Below are 16942 nucleotides of genomic sequence, written 5' to 3' on the forward strand. Positions count from 1 at the left end.
TTGGTAGCCTCTCTGACCAGTTTCCCTCCTGGATCTTTCATCCAGTTTGGAGTGATGTCCTGATCCAGGGAGGATCTGTGTTGTACCAAACCCCTTCCACTTTTTAATAACAGACTTCACTATGCCTCTAGGCATTGATAAAGCCTTTGGATTTTTTTGTATTCATCTTCTGACTTGTGCCTGACCACAACTTTTTCCCAGGGATCTTTTGACAGTGACTTGCCACCCATAGTTGATTGTTTGCTTCAGTTGCACTACCATGGACTGAAATGTTCTTTTCATGCTAAGCTAATCAAAATGACCACAGCTGATCACAGTTGAAAGTCAAATGGCTGTGCAAGCCATTGAGAAGGTTATTAGCTACACCTGATTGAGTTTCCAAGTCATTTTTAGGAGGGAGGGTCTTTTTCCAACTCAGTGATTCTGTTTTTTCTGACATGTTGGTGTTATATCTTTTACTTGTATATTATAAATTGCACCGAGTAAATACAGCTTGATGAAACAAAAATTGTGCATGTCTTAGAGCCGGTTCACACTGGGGCGACTTGGGATCCGACTTGAAGTCGCCTCAAGTCGTCCCAAGTCGCGCTGTCGAGAAAAACAATGCAAGTGAATGGGAGCTGTGTTAATACACATGACTCGAGTCGCTCCTACTTCAAAAGAAGTTCCTGTACTACTTCAATCCGACTTGTAGGAGATTTGTACCCATTGATTTCAATGGAAGTCGCCTCCAAGTCTGATCCAAGTCTGATCACTGTCTTAACTGAAGCGACTTTCCAGGAAGATAACATACATTTCTCAGGCAAACCTCTCCCTCCCCTCCCTCCCCTAGAGCTGATTGTTGTTTGATTGGCCACTGGAAAGTCTCCTGTCCTGGAGACGACTTCAAGTCGTGTTGTAAATCGCCTCAGATCGCCCTGTGGTTCATGCTCAAGTCGTGTCAGAGTCGCCTCTGAAAGTCATGCTGGAAGTCGTGTCGCCCTAGTGTGAACCGACTCTGAATTTCACGCTGCAAAGGAAAAAAATATTTTCTATACCCACTGTGCCTGTTACTCCTGCTGCTTAATTTTAAATGTGTTAAATTTTAAGGGGCAGATCCACAAAGAAAGTACGCCGGCGTATCTACTGATACGCCGGCGGACTTTCAAATTTCCCGCGTCGTATCTTTGTTTTGAATCCTCAAAACAAGATACGACGGCATCTGGGTTAGATCCGACAGGCGTACATCTTCGTACGCCTTCGGATCTTGAATGCAATTCTTCGGCGTCCGCTGGGTGGCGTTCCCGTCGTATTCCGATTCGAGTATGCAAATGAGCTATTCTTTTACGTCGTTTCCATTCGGCATTTTCGGCATATAGTCATTTAGCGCAATGCACGGCGGGAAATTTAGGGACGGCGCATGCGCAGTTCGTTCGGTGCGGGGACTCGCTTCATTTAAATGAAACACGCCCCCTACTCGCCGATTTGAATTACACGCCGTTACGCCGCGAGAGATACACTACGCCGCCGTAACTTACGGCGCAAATTCTTTCTGGATTCAAAGCTTTGAAAAGTAAGTTACAGCGGCGTAGCGTATCTCACATACCCTGCGCCCATGCAATTGTACGTGAATCTGCCCCTAAATGTGTAAATTTTATTGAGCAAAGAGGTGGAAAGAGATGGCCAGCAGACAGCCAGCACTCACAACATAAAGGAAATTTCCAAGTAATTTGGATTGTCAAATAAATGATTGTTTGTACTGCTATTAAAATGCTGATGTTATACAATGAAAGAGTATGCTGTGACCATAGAACCATACAAATTAGTTTTTGCCTTTGATGAAAATAGAAACCCCTTCTAAAAATATAACGCAATCAATACTTTTATTTTTCATTTGTAATTTAATTCATTGTGAAAGAAGGCCACCAACAGCAGGACATTTTAGCAAACAATCCATAGTTGAAATTTAATTTAGACAGAAAATTTGAAATAAATAAAAACTATGCATAGGACTGAGAGATATACCTTTTGTGCACATCTGCAAGTAATCCCAGCTAAGGATGTGGCATTTTCTATTATACAGAAACCTGATTCCTCAGCCTTAGGATCCTTAGCCAGACTTTTTACAGAGGGTCTGGTATTCATAAGCTAGTTTTTTTTTATGAAAGTGCCTTTCATATGAGTGTTCCTCCTGTCCCTCTAGACACCGTTGCAAGTCTTTCAAACACTACCTACAGCTACAGGGTATATAAGGGACACCTTGTGCAGAAGACGAGCACAAGACAGCTTTGTATACCGACAAGCTCTTGGAAAGGACGTAATTTCAGAGGTAAAGTAATAAATAAGCTTGCTCTTTTTTTTCAGGAGTGAAAAGCACATTAGGAAAACAAACACACTCATTCCAGAATAGTTTGGCAAGTTTGGAAAAGAACTTAGAATTTTACATACTGCAAGTTGGTGATGTGTTTAACAAGGTGGCAATAAAACAGTGTGGGAAGCACTGAGCTACCTTCACCACAGTGTACTTTGAGTGAATTATATTGCTTGCGTTTGCTTATATACCTATAATGTTTTTCTATTCATAATAAATTACATTTTTAAAATTAAAATAGGACATGGCAAGATTCAATAAAGTTCAGTTGAAATTATTCAATAATTCTACATCTCAAATTGTTTGTGAAAAACACTATCTAATAATGGAATGGGCAAACTTTGGCCACAACCATTACACCATTTGTGTTATTTTAATGTATGTTTAAACTCTCATGAAAGTATATTTTTATATGTATGCATGCAATACAACAATGAGCTTTAGAAGAAGACAATGAAAAAAAAAAAAAAGTTTTTTTATGTAATGGGTAGCACCAATTAAACACCATATCTGATGGTAGATGTCTAAGATTTGTCTATCCTCCAATTGTTGTGCCACAACCCACTGCAACAGTTACAATAACATTGTAGAATAAGATTTGGCACAGACGCAGTGATAATTCTGGAAAGTGCCTCTAAGCTCCAGCTGTTGTAAAACTACAAGTCCCATCATGCCTCTGCCTGTGGGAGTCATGCTGGTAACTGTCATTCTTGCAATGCCTCATTGGACTTGTAGTTTTGCAACAGCTGGAGGGCCGCCAGTTTGAGACACCTGCAGGCCTAAGCAGTTGTGCATTGTGAATGAATCATGCCACGTTTCATACACACTGGCGATAATTGCTTGGCAAAAGTTTTACCAACTGTAGTGTCATATTGGTGAAAGCTTATTTCTGATTGGTTGCTATAGGTTGCAGCAAGTCATCTTCTTGCACCACAATATTATTTTTATGATGTATACATATTTCATTTTATCTATCTATCTATCTATCTATCTATCTATCTATCTATCTATCTATCTATCTATATATATATATATCTATATATATATATATTGTATATATATATAGATATTAAATATGACAGATGTTTAATAAATGTATGTTAATTTTTTTTTTAATAGGTGTTTATTTGTAATTTTCCATTATAAACAACATGCATGTTCATTTTTACCAATAATCTATGCTAAAAGATTTAAAAACTGCATCATCCCAGTATTTATACTGATGCTCAGTTCTGTTTTTTGTGTATGGTGTATAGCTGAATATTAATTCACTTTTTGAACAATCATGATGTCCTTTAGTCAGAGTGAAAGATTCCCTCTAATGGCCTGATGTCAGGGATGTCATATTTTGCACAGCAAGCGGCACCTGCAGCAACTACTTTAATTTCATGAGATGAACAGAAGGGAAAAATGCATAGCTAGGGGCAAGGAAACAACTTCAGTGAAATGTACATTAAGCAAATGCTTGAACATTGCTTTAGTCTCAGTGCTTTTATATTTACGTTAACATATATCAGCCCTCAAAATTTCCACTCGCCCACTAGCATTTGGCGAGTGGATTTAAGCTGGGGGCGAGTGATGACAGGGCTGCATGACCAATCTCCCTCCAATCTGTGCCTACACTTAGAGTCCCGATGAGATTGGCGGCCGAAGAGGAAAGGTGCATGCTCGGGAAAAGTAGTCTGTTGAGCTGCGCACAGGCAGAGCAGTACACAGGTGCTCTCCTTACAATTCTCATTAAACCATGGGACCTAACAGTATGACCTCTCTGAGCCTGCCCCCCTCCCCCGGGCCCTGACCAATGTAGCTGGAGAGCAGAAAGTAATGAGTGAGGTGGAGGATTGCAAAAATTACCACTCCGGTGCAGCGCTCACTGAAAGTTGCCCTGACATGAGAGCGGCAGCCTTCTAGTTTGTGCAGTTTTCTTCTCCTTGTGCTCTATGTAAGTGTCCAACAGTTTAGCCTGAGCACTGTGAACAGACTGGTCTCAATGTGTGCTGTGCGCTGTCAATGTGCGCTGTGCTATGGTGTCAATGGCTGTGCAGTTGTGTGGATCTCAGCGCTGGATTGTACTCCCTCCCTGTGCTGCAGCTCCTCTCCTCACTGCCAGCCTGAATAAAAGGGGGAAGTGGGGACATGCAAGCGTGCAGCCGCACACACAGGTTCCTGATGATGAGATGAATGGGAGAGAGAGAGAGAGAGAGAGAGGATGGATGGGAGTTGCAGAGGAGACGGCAAGAGAATGGGGAAGAGACCCAGTTCTAGTGCCCTGTCCCTCTGGTCTGCCCCCAGTGCCCTGTCCCTCTGGTCTGCCCCCAGTGCCCTGTCCCATTTTGTTAAAGTTGTTGTTGGTAATATTGAATTTTGTAACTTGATTCTGCATAAAACATTGTCACTCCATGAGATAATCTACGAGGGCGTGTTTACGGGTGCAATTAGGCGCAGGGCAGTGTATGAATTAGGTGGGGCAACTGGTGGCGAGTAACTCTTGAGGCCTGGCTAGTAGTTCAGGACTTGAAATTTTGAGCCCTGACATATATTATATATGAAGAGTAACTGTATAATCTTTTCGCTTAACTTTGGACGGCATTACATTGACACTTATTACCCAGGATAGATTATATTACACCAAAGAGCCATGATGGGTAGTTACAAAGCACAAATTACATTTGCAGGTTTCTTGTCGATAGGTAATAGAAACTTATGGACAGTGGTGTCACCATTTAATAGCAAGTTAAGCATATATTTCTGAATAAGGCTTCTTACATAGCGTTTTCAGAAAAATCCTCAGCCTAAAATGATACTGGTGACACGGTGTAACTGGTGATGCTCACATAATGGTGGTGATTTGTAGTTATTCTTGGAAACATTTACTGTATCTGCAGAGACATGTGTTACAGCCCACCACAGAAGTAATTGCCAATTGAAAGTCATAAAAATAAGTACCCTTTTCTTCTGCAAAGTCACCAACCTGGCATCAAAGATCTTTCTTCATTTATTAAATAATTAAAATGTATCCTTCCGTGTTTAATAATGCTAGAGTATTGCTCATTGCTTGTCAGGTTTACCCTGTTTAAACAATACAATATTATCTTTTGCCTGATCCTGTTATATTAGCCATGGGCTGGCACGTCAGAGATTCTAATGTGCATGTGATATTTAAGTATATGATACTTCAAACATCTATGTTTTTATATATGTGCCAGTGTTTTCATGTAGTTGTTTGCAAAGGTGAACTACTTGCTTTGCTGTCAAACACTTGGTGATCCTGCCAGTCTGACTTTTTTTCTTTTGCATTCTGACCACGCCAAGCACATAAGCAGATCCATGTTGGTGTAGTCAGTTTTTAGTGCCTCCCAGTGGCGTTATTAGTGGGGTGCAGGCCGCACCAGGGTGACAAGAACACATTGTAGAAGCGTGGATCACAGAAGGGACATCCCTGCTGTGTGTGACATAATTCGCTGTCCATCTGCCCGCTACACAGACACTCCCTACTCTATGGGATAGAGGAACATGAATGAGGTTATGCGGTCAACTGACTGCAGAATAAAACAAAAAAAGGTAAATATTTTTAACAAACTAATTGTGATGAATCAAAAAATTAAATTTTCTGTAATACAATGGGCTTTTGCGTTAGTGGATTCACATATACTTTAAATATTCTTTATACAAGGGCTCAGAAACAATGGTGGATTGCTTCAGATTTACAGTTGAAGTTCAGGCAAATAGTATGCAGCTGAAATACATATATGAGATTTATTCTACCTGCTAATGGATTTGTGTTTCTGTCCATTCTGTCCTAAAGTTTACACAGCGTTGCCCACAGCACAGCCTGGTCCATCAGGCTACGGGAACTGATCTTTTTTTTTCTGCAGATTCACTTTCACTTACATGTTCCAAACCCATCCTGTATCTGGACAGCTAAAGAAGAAGCAGCGCACTGATTGGCTTATCACTCAGTCACTCAATGTTATCCTCCTATTAGTATGTTCACTGCACTGTAGCACACCTGACTAGTTCTTGTTGATTCTTCTACCTACTCTATAAGCTCTGCTGTTCAAGCTGTACAGTGGATTTCAATAGACTGATACCAAGTCAAATTAAATTGCTTACACTGCTTGCATTTAAAAATTACATTTGTTAATGTATTAGAGCGTTATTAAACCCAAAAGAAAACATTTTATTTATTGCAGCTTACCACTTCTTAGATTTGTTTTCTAAATGTCTTGCTCAAGGGTAGACACCACAAGGTTCTTGATATTAACTTAAAGTGGAGTTCTGCCTAAAAAAAAAAAAAAATACAAATACTGCAGCTACTGACTTTTATTATAAGGATACTTACCTGTCTAGGGCACCCGTGATGTTCTCACCCGAAGCTGACCTGTCCTTCGGCTCCGGTTGAGGCCTTTGCGGCTTCACAGCCTAGTTCCCTACTGCACATGCGCAAGTTGCGCTGCACGTTATGAGTGGTTCTTACTGTCTTCTGGGACCTCTTTGTCTCCCAGAAGACAGCAGGGGAACAGAGGAGAGGCCAGACATGGTGTAGTTAGCTGCGGATACTGTGGCGATCTTTCACAGAAAGTAGGAGCAAATACCTGGATTAGACACCCCCGAAATGTGTCAAATGTGACACCAGAGGGGGGGAGGAATCTAGACAGCAAAAGTTCAATTTTTTTGGGTGGAACTCCACTTTAATTAAACTAAAAGACCCATTCTTTACATCTGTAGAGCACTGGGCGCCACTCATGCTTTATCAGCTAGGCAAATAAAAAACATCATCCAACGCTTAAAGTGGTTGTAAACCCTTAACCACTTCCCTACCGGCCCATAGTAAAATGACGTCCACAAAGAACCTCTGCCGTTCAGAGTGGACGTCATATGACGTCCTGGGCTTTGTGGGGGGGATATCTGAATGATGCCTGCAGCTAGAGGCATCATTCAGATATCCTTCTCTTGTGCCGGCGATTCTGCACAACGTAAGAACGATCATAGCGGCGGTTCCGCCGCTAGATCGTTCTTACAGCCCGCGGGAGGGGACATCCCCCCCCTCCCGCCGCCATCCGGTGCATCTCCGGGCTCTCCCGTGCCATCGGGGGCCCGGAGAACGAATCGTCCGGCGCTCACAGGAAGCATAGAGATGACTGGTGACCAGATGGTCACCAGTCATCTCTATGACCGTCGGAGGACCCGGGCGCGATGTGATGACGTCACGCCCGGGTCCCCGTAAGTAAACAAAGCCGCGATTGCGGCTGCTAAGCAACAGTAAACATGAGATCGGTGAATTTTTTTCACCGATTTCATGCTTTCCAGCCTGGAGGAGAGATGCAGGGTCTTATTGACCCCGCACCTCTCCATAAAGAGTACCTGTCACACACATTCCTATTACAAGGGATGTTTACATTCCTTGTAATAGGAATAAAAGTGATAATAAAAAAAAAGAAAATAAAATAAAAAAGTGTAAAAAAAGAAATAAATATGTAAAAAAAAAAATATATATATATTTTTTTTTAACGCCCCTGTCCCCAGTAGCTTGCGCGCAGAAGCGAACGCACACGCAAGTCCCGCCGACATATGTAAACGCCGTTTAAACCACATATGTGTGATATCGCCGCGTGCGCTAGAGTGCCAGCAACAATTCTAGCACTAGATCTCCTCTGTAAATCTAAACTGGTAACCTGTAAAAAATTTCAAAGCGTTGCCTATGGAGATTTTTAAGTACCGAAGTTTGGCGCCATTCCATGAGTGTGCGCAATTTTAAAGCGTGACATGTTAGATATCTATTTACTCTGTGTAACATAATCTTTCATATTTTAAAAAAAAATTGGGCTAACTTTATGGTTTTGTTATTTTTTTAATTCATGAAACAATTTTTTTCCAAAAAAAAGGCGTTTGAAATTTTTTTGCGCAAATACCGTGCAAAATAAAAGCTTTCAATGACCGTCGTTTTATTCCCTAGGGTGTCTGCTAAAAAAACATATATAATGTTTGGGGGTTCTGCGTAATTTTCTAGCAAAAAAAATATGATTTGTACATGTAGGAGAGAAGTGCCAGAATAGGCCCGGTATGGAGGTGTGTATAAAAGCCCTGTATGGAAGTGGTTAAACACCACTTTTACCTACAGGTAAGCCTAGGTAAGCTGCTGTGCCATTACCAGCGGCTTAGACAGTCATCGCGGCTTTGGCCAATCACAGTGCCGGAACCTGCGATAACCGGAAATAACTCCGGGAGACATGGTGTGGCGGGACCGCTGCGGGGGCTTCAAACTAAGGTAAGTATTTCATAGTGAGCTAGTATGCTATGCATATTAGCTCATTATTCCTTTGTCTGGCAGTTTTTTTTTCGTGGGTTTACAACCACTTTAATCCTAGGAGTTCCCCAAACAACAGGACTATGGCAGGCAATGGTTTCAGCGATGCAACCCTCCTCGGACTGGGAGGTCCTCCAAACACTCCAAAAACATAGATAAGAAGGCCAAATGCCTAGTGCAGTACCACCACACCATTTATTGAAAGCACATAACAGTATTATACTCACAAAGTAGGAACAAAATCAAGCTTGTCATATAAAATGCGGGGGGGGGGGGGGGGCGGCGGTTGTACCACAGAGCTAGTCGAGGACCAGATGGTCCACCACCATCTCTATGAACCTGGGAGGCCGGATGACGCAATTTCCGGCTCTGGCAGTTTTTGTACACACTGCCAGTTCTTTTCCTAAAAAACAGAGATCAATGTTTGTTTGTTTTTTATCTCATGCTTTCCAGGCTAGAGGAAATATCTGGGATCTTATATACCCCAGATGTCTCCATAAAAAGGACCTATCATGCCTTATTTCTATCACAGGGGATGTTTTCATTTCTTGTAATAGGAATAAAAGTGATTAAAAAAATAAGGGGACAGTGTAAAAAAAAATACATTATTTTGTGCTTGCAAACAGAAGCGAACGCATACATAGGCCATGCCCGCATATGTAAACGGTGTTCGCACCACACATGTGAGGTATCCCCACGAACATTATAGCAAGAGCAATAATTCTAGTGCCAGACCTCCTCTTTAACTCTAAACTGGTGATCCAGGTAATTTTTAAACTGTTAACTATGAAGATTTTTAGTACCGTCGTTTGGCGTGCACAATTTTAAAGCATGAAATGTTAGGTATCTATTTACTTAGTGTAACATAATCTTTTATACTTTGCCAAAATTTGCATTAAAATTAATTAAAGCGTATTTTTTTAAAAAATAGGCTAAGGTTAAGGCTAAGGCTAAGTACAAAAAAGATGTACAAAAGATGAAGTAATTTAATATATTCTTATAGCTCTTCCCCTACTGTGATCATTATTGGCTTGCTCAGCTTTAGGCTTTTTCAGTCTGCATTTCCATATGTGTTATGGAAAATTTGGCTGGAGTTGGTAGACTGACTTCTCACACACGGGAAAGCCAAGCAACAAAATAACTGACTGTGTCAGAGCCATGGAATAACCGTCGGCCTTTCAGGAAAGGTGTAGGAAGAACTCAAGAAGAGATTTCCCCTACCTGGACTTACCCAGAACCAATATTTCAGTTTAATTATAAGTTCAATCAGTTTGTCAAATGAAAAATGAACATCAACACCTAAATAAAAGACTAAGGCCCTTTACACACGATCAGTCCAAACTGTTGAAAACGGAACGGAAGGTCTGATGTGCCTACACACCATCAGTTCAAAAACCGATCGAGTCCAACGCAGTGACGTAAAACACAACGACGTGCAGAGAAAAATGAAGTTCAATGCTTCCAAGCATGCGTCGACTTGATTCTGAGCATGCGCAGGTTTGGAACCGATGCTTTTGCGTACTAACCATCGGTTTTGACCTATCGGTCAGGCGTCCATCGGTCCAATTTTAAAGCAAGTTCTCTTTTTTTGGACTGAAGGACAACTGTCCGATGGGGCCCACACACGGTTGGTTTGGACCAATGAAACTGAACTTCAGTCCGTTTTCATCGGTTTGGTCCGATCGTGTGTACAGGGCCATACATGTTGGATGTGAACCAGTTGGTGCTCACCAGGTAAGCTATGAATAAACAGAATGCTGAGAGCCCTTCAAAGGTATGATACTAGTGATCTTCCTACATTTACTGAGCCACACGCAACCAGGGTTCTGTGGAACCCTAGGGTTTCTCCAGAGGTTTTTAGGGGTTCTTCCAGCTGTGACTGACCTCCCATTTTATAATACCTGCATACAGTATTTCCAGGTCCAACTCCACTTGGCAAAACAAGCAGCATGACACCAATAATCATTTTAGCTGTCTATAAGGAGTGCATTCCTCCCACTGGCCACAAATGTAAGGAAAATATTTAACATTGTCTCCCAATTTTTGGGTTTTAGCAATGGTTCCCTGAGACCTGAAAATGATTTCAAGAGTTCCTCCGGGGTAAAAAGGTTAAAGAGAGGCTGGTGTAGAGGTTCATACTAAGTAACAAATATTCTAATATTCACTTTTGTAAAAGCATTGACAAAGAAAGATTGTCTAAAATACTCTGTGTGTTGCTGTTATTCTTTGTAAATACAAGATTCCATGTGTTGTGTCTTGAAGTGTTACCATTTTATATAATCAGTATCTAAATACAAATAGCTACTCATATACCGTACATACAAGAAAATATGCTAAAGAGTACATTTTGCAGGTGGACAAAACTCAACTGAAGGCAAAATCACACAAGCAATTCACTTGTGATTTCCCGGGCAACATGTTTGAGCAGGAATGCTTAGCAATTGGGTGTCATGAAGGTTGTAAATGACATCCTCATGGAAATATGCAATATAATTTACAGACCTGAAGCAGCAAGGTAGTAAAATTTGAGTGAACTTACTATATTATCACTTGGTGTTGCTAAAGCATACTACAGATGTGTTGGTTGCTGGGTAAAACAAAGGATAAGAAACAGAGACAGAAAAAAAAGGAACATACACTAGAAACATTTTACTGGAAGGATTGCACTTTGAAATGTGCTCTATAGTTGGCACTAGAAGAGCTGCATATATTTTGTCCGAATTCTTCCTGCAATCCATTATTTTCAGTGCATTTATTCTACCGCTTTGCTAGCCTATATCTCCTTATGGCTTTTGATGAGGGAGCAGGGTCCAGGGCCGAGTCCCGCTGTCTGTATCAATGGACGCAGCTTCCCATGGGGCACTGGACAGAGGGGAGGGGCCAGGAGCACAGAGGACTCTGGGTCCTTTGCTGCATGTAATATGTGACAAAAGGGCTCATTCAAACTGAAATGCCTGTGCCAGGACCCCAGGATTTGGGCCATGAATAAGAGGTACCATTACTGGGTGGCCACTCTTTTGGAAACCCCAGAGTATAGGATACAAGGGTAAAACTGCACATGTCATCCTACCATCCCAGGAAAAACTGTGCCCCTTAGAAGAGGCTCTGCAAAAGAACCTCAAGTGGCAGAATCTCCTCTCATGCTCAACATGCTTCCAATTTTCAGATTGCAAAAAGGAAGAGCAACGGTGGTGGTGGCTGTCTCAGCGATTCTTTTAAATCACTTTTCCAAGCTCAGTGAACAGGCCTGTCAGCAGGCAGCACATTAACCATATGGTTGCAGGCTTTTGGGGATCAGGACTCATGTAACTACCCTATGGTCTATTCGATGTACAGGCCGGTTCACTGGCTGGAGCTTGCATAGTACATGTTAGGTATTATGGCTTGACTTGCAGCCAGTGTGCTGTCTGAGAGAGCCTTCAGTGCAGCAGGCGGTTTTGTGACAGAGAAACTAGTACAACTGTACCCTGACACTGTGGACCTGCTCACTTTCATAAAAATAAACCAGTCCTGGGTCAGTAATGATTTAAAAAATCCATGCAGCTGTTGATACTGATCCAATTTTTTCTTGTAATCTGCCCCCCCCCCAAAGAAAATTGGTACTTCATCTCCAGTGGCCTGCCACTTATACTAGCTCCCGCCACTTCTCATGACCTGCTGCTGAAACCATTACCAGTCCCTGCCTTCCCTCCTGGCCTTCTGCTGCCACCATTTACCATCCACTACCACCATTACCATCATCCGACACTTCTCCTGGACTGTGGCTGCCACTATTACCAGTGCTTCTGCAGTTGCTGCTGCTCATTACCATCTCTGTTAGCCTATCACTGTTACTAGTCTTGCCAACTTTCCTGGCCTGCTACCTCTACCAGCATCTACCACCTCTCCTGGATTGAAACCATTACCAGCTTCTGACACCTCTGCTGGCCTGACACCATTACCAACTCCTGCCACTTCTTCTGGCCTAGCACTGCTACCATTACCAGCTCCTGCCCCCTTTCCTAGCTTGCCACCATTACCAACTCCTTCCTACTCTGCTGGCATGTCTTCACTACCAGCTCTGGCCATCTCTGCAGGCCTGCCAACATTACCAGTTCCTGTCTCCTCTCCTGGCCTGCAATCATTACTAGCTTTTGCCACCTTTCCTGATCTGCTACCATTACCAGCTCCTATCCTGCCTTGCCTCCATTATCTGTTCCTGCTACCTCTGCTGGCTGCTGCTACCACCATTTCCAATTGTCACAGATCAGCCATAAAGCTGTTATGACTGTGAACATTTGACTGCTTGACCCTGGGAGTCCTTATCTGCACTCTGCTTATATGTCCCTTTAAATCCTCTGTGCTGAGCAGTTCCCTGTCCTTAGAAGTTCTGCTGTGCCCTCTGCACGCCCATTCCTAGAAATCCTGCATGCTGAGAAATATTCTGTCCTTGGAAATTCTGCTGTGCACTTCCCGACCCACGGCTCTGTGTGTCCATTCACACATGGAGCCACGGCTCGGCCCCACCCCATCTCCTGATTGGCTCACTGCTGCCAAAAGACAATCAGGAGTGCGAGTCCCCAGAGAGACAAGGCTCACATGGGCATTGCTGGATCGAGAGGGGGCTCATGTAAGTGTTAGGGGGGACTTCTGCTCAGAAAAGGATTTTTACCTTCATGCATTCTGTGCATTGTGCCTTAACAACCACTTAGGTGATCTATGATCACAGCATACACTTACTTTTTCAATAATTTCGTGCTCCCAACTTTGTAGGAACAGTTTGAGGATGACCCCTTCCTGTTCCAACATGATCGCGCACCTGCTTGGAATAATTGGTTAATCATACACCATTCTACAAAATCCCTGCCAAATTATTAAAAATAAACAATTAAAATATATATTTTTGAATGCATTCTTACTTTACAGCATTTCTTCACACCTGCCAAAAACGTTTGCACAATACTGTACATATCACCAGGCCTTTTTTTCAGGGGGAACTTGGGGGAACTCGGTTCCACCACCTCTGGCTCAGACCCTTTGGTGCCTGCTCACCACAATCACTTGTAAACACAGAAGTCTGTTTTTTGTGTTTACAAGTGACAGCTCTGCACTCTGTGTGTAACCCCCTGAACTCTGCACCCTTTAAGACCCTCCTACTGTTTGTGAAATCTGAATGGGATTGTGGTTGGGTTCCTGCACCTATTTTCTGAGAAAAAAAGCTCTGCATATCACAATGGTACTCTATATATCAAGATATCAAATGACATCTGGAATGGGGTCAAACAACTGTTCTGTCCATCTCTGGACCGATCCCCTAAATTAAATTCTATTTGCCCGTCAGCACAAAACAAGGTTTCATGCATCAATTAATTTTTGCAATGCCTGGCTGACCCAGTTTCTAATAACAGTTTTTGCAACAGTGCCAAATTCATACAATCACCCATCCATACAATCCACTCACATATACGAATTAGCATATATACTGTATATATTTGGTGTATTTAGGTACACGTGTTTATCTTTCATTATCTGCAAACAATATTAAGTTACTTGAGAAAACCAGTGATATAGCCTCCCATCTAAAAAAATAGACTTCCAGAGTTTGATGATTTCTGGTGAAAAAAAAAAAAAAAAAGCTGTGAACAAATTGAATACTGATTAGATCAGACACAGAGGATTAAAAATCAGAAATGACCTTGATCAGGAAAGGAGAAATTCACTTACTATCAGCTATCACATTAGAATACATGGAATTGTGTAGCATGATTGTTCTTTATTCTGAGCATAGCTGAAATGTAAGTAATAAAGTATGGCCCGGATTCACATACATTGGAGCATAGTTATGCCGGCGTAGCGTATTTTTTTTAGGCTACGCCGGCGTAGCGCAGAGCGCCAAGCACAGTATTCACAAAGCACTCGCCCCCAAATCTACGCTGGGTTTCCTCGGCGTAAGCCAGCGAAGGTGGAAGTGGGCGTGAGCCATGCTAATGAGGCGTGACCCCATGTAAATGATGGACTGAGCATGCGCCTGCGCATGCGCCGTCCCGTGGCCGCATCCCAGTGCGCATGCTCAGAATCACGTCGAAACAACTGCCTAAGAAACGTCAAATCACTGCCTACGACGTGAACGTAACCTATGCCCAGCCCTATTCACGTACTACTACGTAAACTACGTAAAATACGACGGCTGTTCCCTGGTCCATTCCTTTGCATGAGTTGCCCCCTTATAGATGGGGAATAACTATACGCCGGACGTAAGCCTTACGCAAACCACGTATATTATGCGCCGGGTGCAACTACGTTTGTGAATCGACGTATCTCCCTCATTTGCATATTTGCAATGAGGCGGCCAGCGTAAATATGCGCCCACGATACGCCGGCGTAGGAAAGTTACGTCGGTCAGATTAAGCCTATTTTCAGGCGTATCTAGTTCTGTGGGCACGGCGCACAGATACGACGGCGCATACTTACACTTAAGCGGCGTAAATCGAGATACGTCGGCATAAGTGCTTTGTGAATCCGGGCCCCTATGTATAACCAAATAACCAAAACACTTTTTTTGTTATGGATAGAGATGAGAAGAATTAGAACATCTGTAAGGTTTGTTTTTTTTTTACAATAATTTATTTTGAAGATTTTGAAAAGTTAAGAGAACACATTATGAAAAAAAGGGAAGGAGGAAGTAAGAAAATAAAGGCAAGAAGAGAATAGAAGGGTTCATGGCTTGTCATAAAGTTAAAACAACATATGTTCGCAAACATTAAAAAGACACAAGAGCAGGTATTATGTATGGTAATGTCAATTATCTAGTTCTACAGGAACATACATTTGGGATTTAAAGGAGCACCATGGAGATTCTGTATGTGTTTGTAGGAATATGAGGAGGTAATTGAAGATTTGAAGAGAGGGTAATGAAGTGAGCCCAATATGCATCTATTAAATTATTCCACTGTCCATACCAGATGAAGTAAAGATTGATGGGGCAGGAAAAGAAAAGGGATAGGAGTAGATAACATTTGCACAAGGTAATCTAGGCTAGATATTCTGACAAAGGTCAGCATTAGTGAGAGGGGAAGAAGAAAATAAGGACCTCCCCTAGGAGTTAGCCCACATGACAGTTATGCTGTGCTCAAGAACAGTGGCGGCCCGTCCATAGGGGGCGCCCGGGCGCCGCCCCCCCCCCCTCCTGTAGTCATAAAAAAAAATTAAGAATGTCGTTCTGCAGCGCCGCCCCCTCTGGCTCTCGCAAATAACATACATTCATGCATTGCATGAATGTATGTTATTGTGGCCAGCTGCCGCTGGTCTATTTAGATAGCCGGACATAGGGCGCCGGCTACCTGAATAATGGCAGCTGGTTGGCTGTGTGGAAGTGCCTATCAGAGCCAGTGGCTGGATAAGACTGATGGCCGTCTCAGCCAATCAGGTTCACCGATTCTGGTTATCGGTAACCTGATTGGCTGAAGCGTCATCGAGGGCAGGAGAGGACATCGAGGGACGTGGAAGCAGAAAGGTAAGTGCATTTTACAGGGCACAGCGGCGACAATGGGCACAAAGGCGACAAAGGGCACAGTGGCATCAATGGGTACAGTGGCGACAAAGGGCACAGTGTCGACAAAGGGCACAGTGACATGCACAGTGGCGACAAAGGGCACAGTGGTGACAATGGGCACAGTGGCAACAATTAAGGGGCACAGTGACATGCACAGTGGCAACAATGGGCACAGTGGCGACAATTAAAGGGCACAGTGGTGACAATTGGCACAGTGGCGACAATTGAGGGGCACAGTGGCTGCGTTTGATGGCATGGCACAGTGGTGACAATTGATGGCACAGTGGCTGTGTTTGATGGCATGGCACAGTGACTGCGTTTGATGGCATGGCACAGTAGCTGTGTTTGATGGCATGGCACAGTGGTGATAATTGATGGCACAGTGGCTGCATTTGATGGCATGGCACAGTGGTGACAATTGATGGCACAGTGGCTGCGTTTGATGGCATGGCACAGTGGTGACAATTGATGGCACAGTGGCTGCGTTTGATGGCATGGCACAGTGGTGACAATTGATGGCACAGTGGCTGCGTTTGATGGCATGGCACAGTGGTGACAATTGATGTCACATTGGCTGCGTTTGATAGCATGGCACAGTGGCTGCGTTTGATGGCATGGCACAGTGGTGACACTTGATGGCACAGTGGCTGCGTTTGATGGCATGGCACAGTGGTGACAATTGATGGCACAGTGGCTGCATTTAATGGGAAAGGGCGGCAATTTTTTTTTTGTTTGCGCCCCCCCCAAAAAAATT

At 43.0% G+C, this 16942-nt stretch overlaps 1 protein-coding gene across 1 annotated transcript in view; it reads left to right on the forward strand.

The window, feature by feature from the left end:
• Positions 1 to 2131: 2131 nt before the first annotated feature.
• ECRG4 (ECRG4 augurin precursor) overlaps positions 2132 to 16942 on the forward strand; it is a 37786-nt gene continuing 22975 nt past the window's right edge. Inside the window, exon 1 of the mRNA XM_040336452.1 lies at positions 2132 to 2308. The gene's annotated coding sequence lies outside the window, so the exon portion shown is untranslated. The remainder of the gene's footprint in view (positions 2309 to 16942) is intronic.

Source organism: Rana temporaria, chromosome 2, assembly GCF_905171775.1.
Source record: "Rana temporaria chromosome 2, aRanTem1.1, whole genome shotgun sequence".
Lineage (NCBI taxonomy): Eukaryota > Metazoa > Chordata > Amphibia > Anura > Ranidae > Rana > Rana temporaria.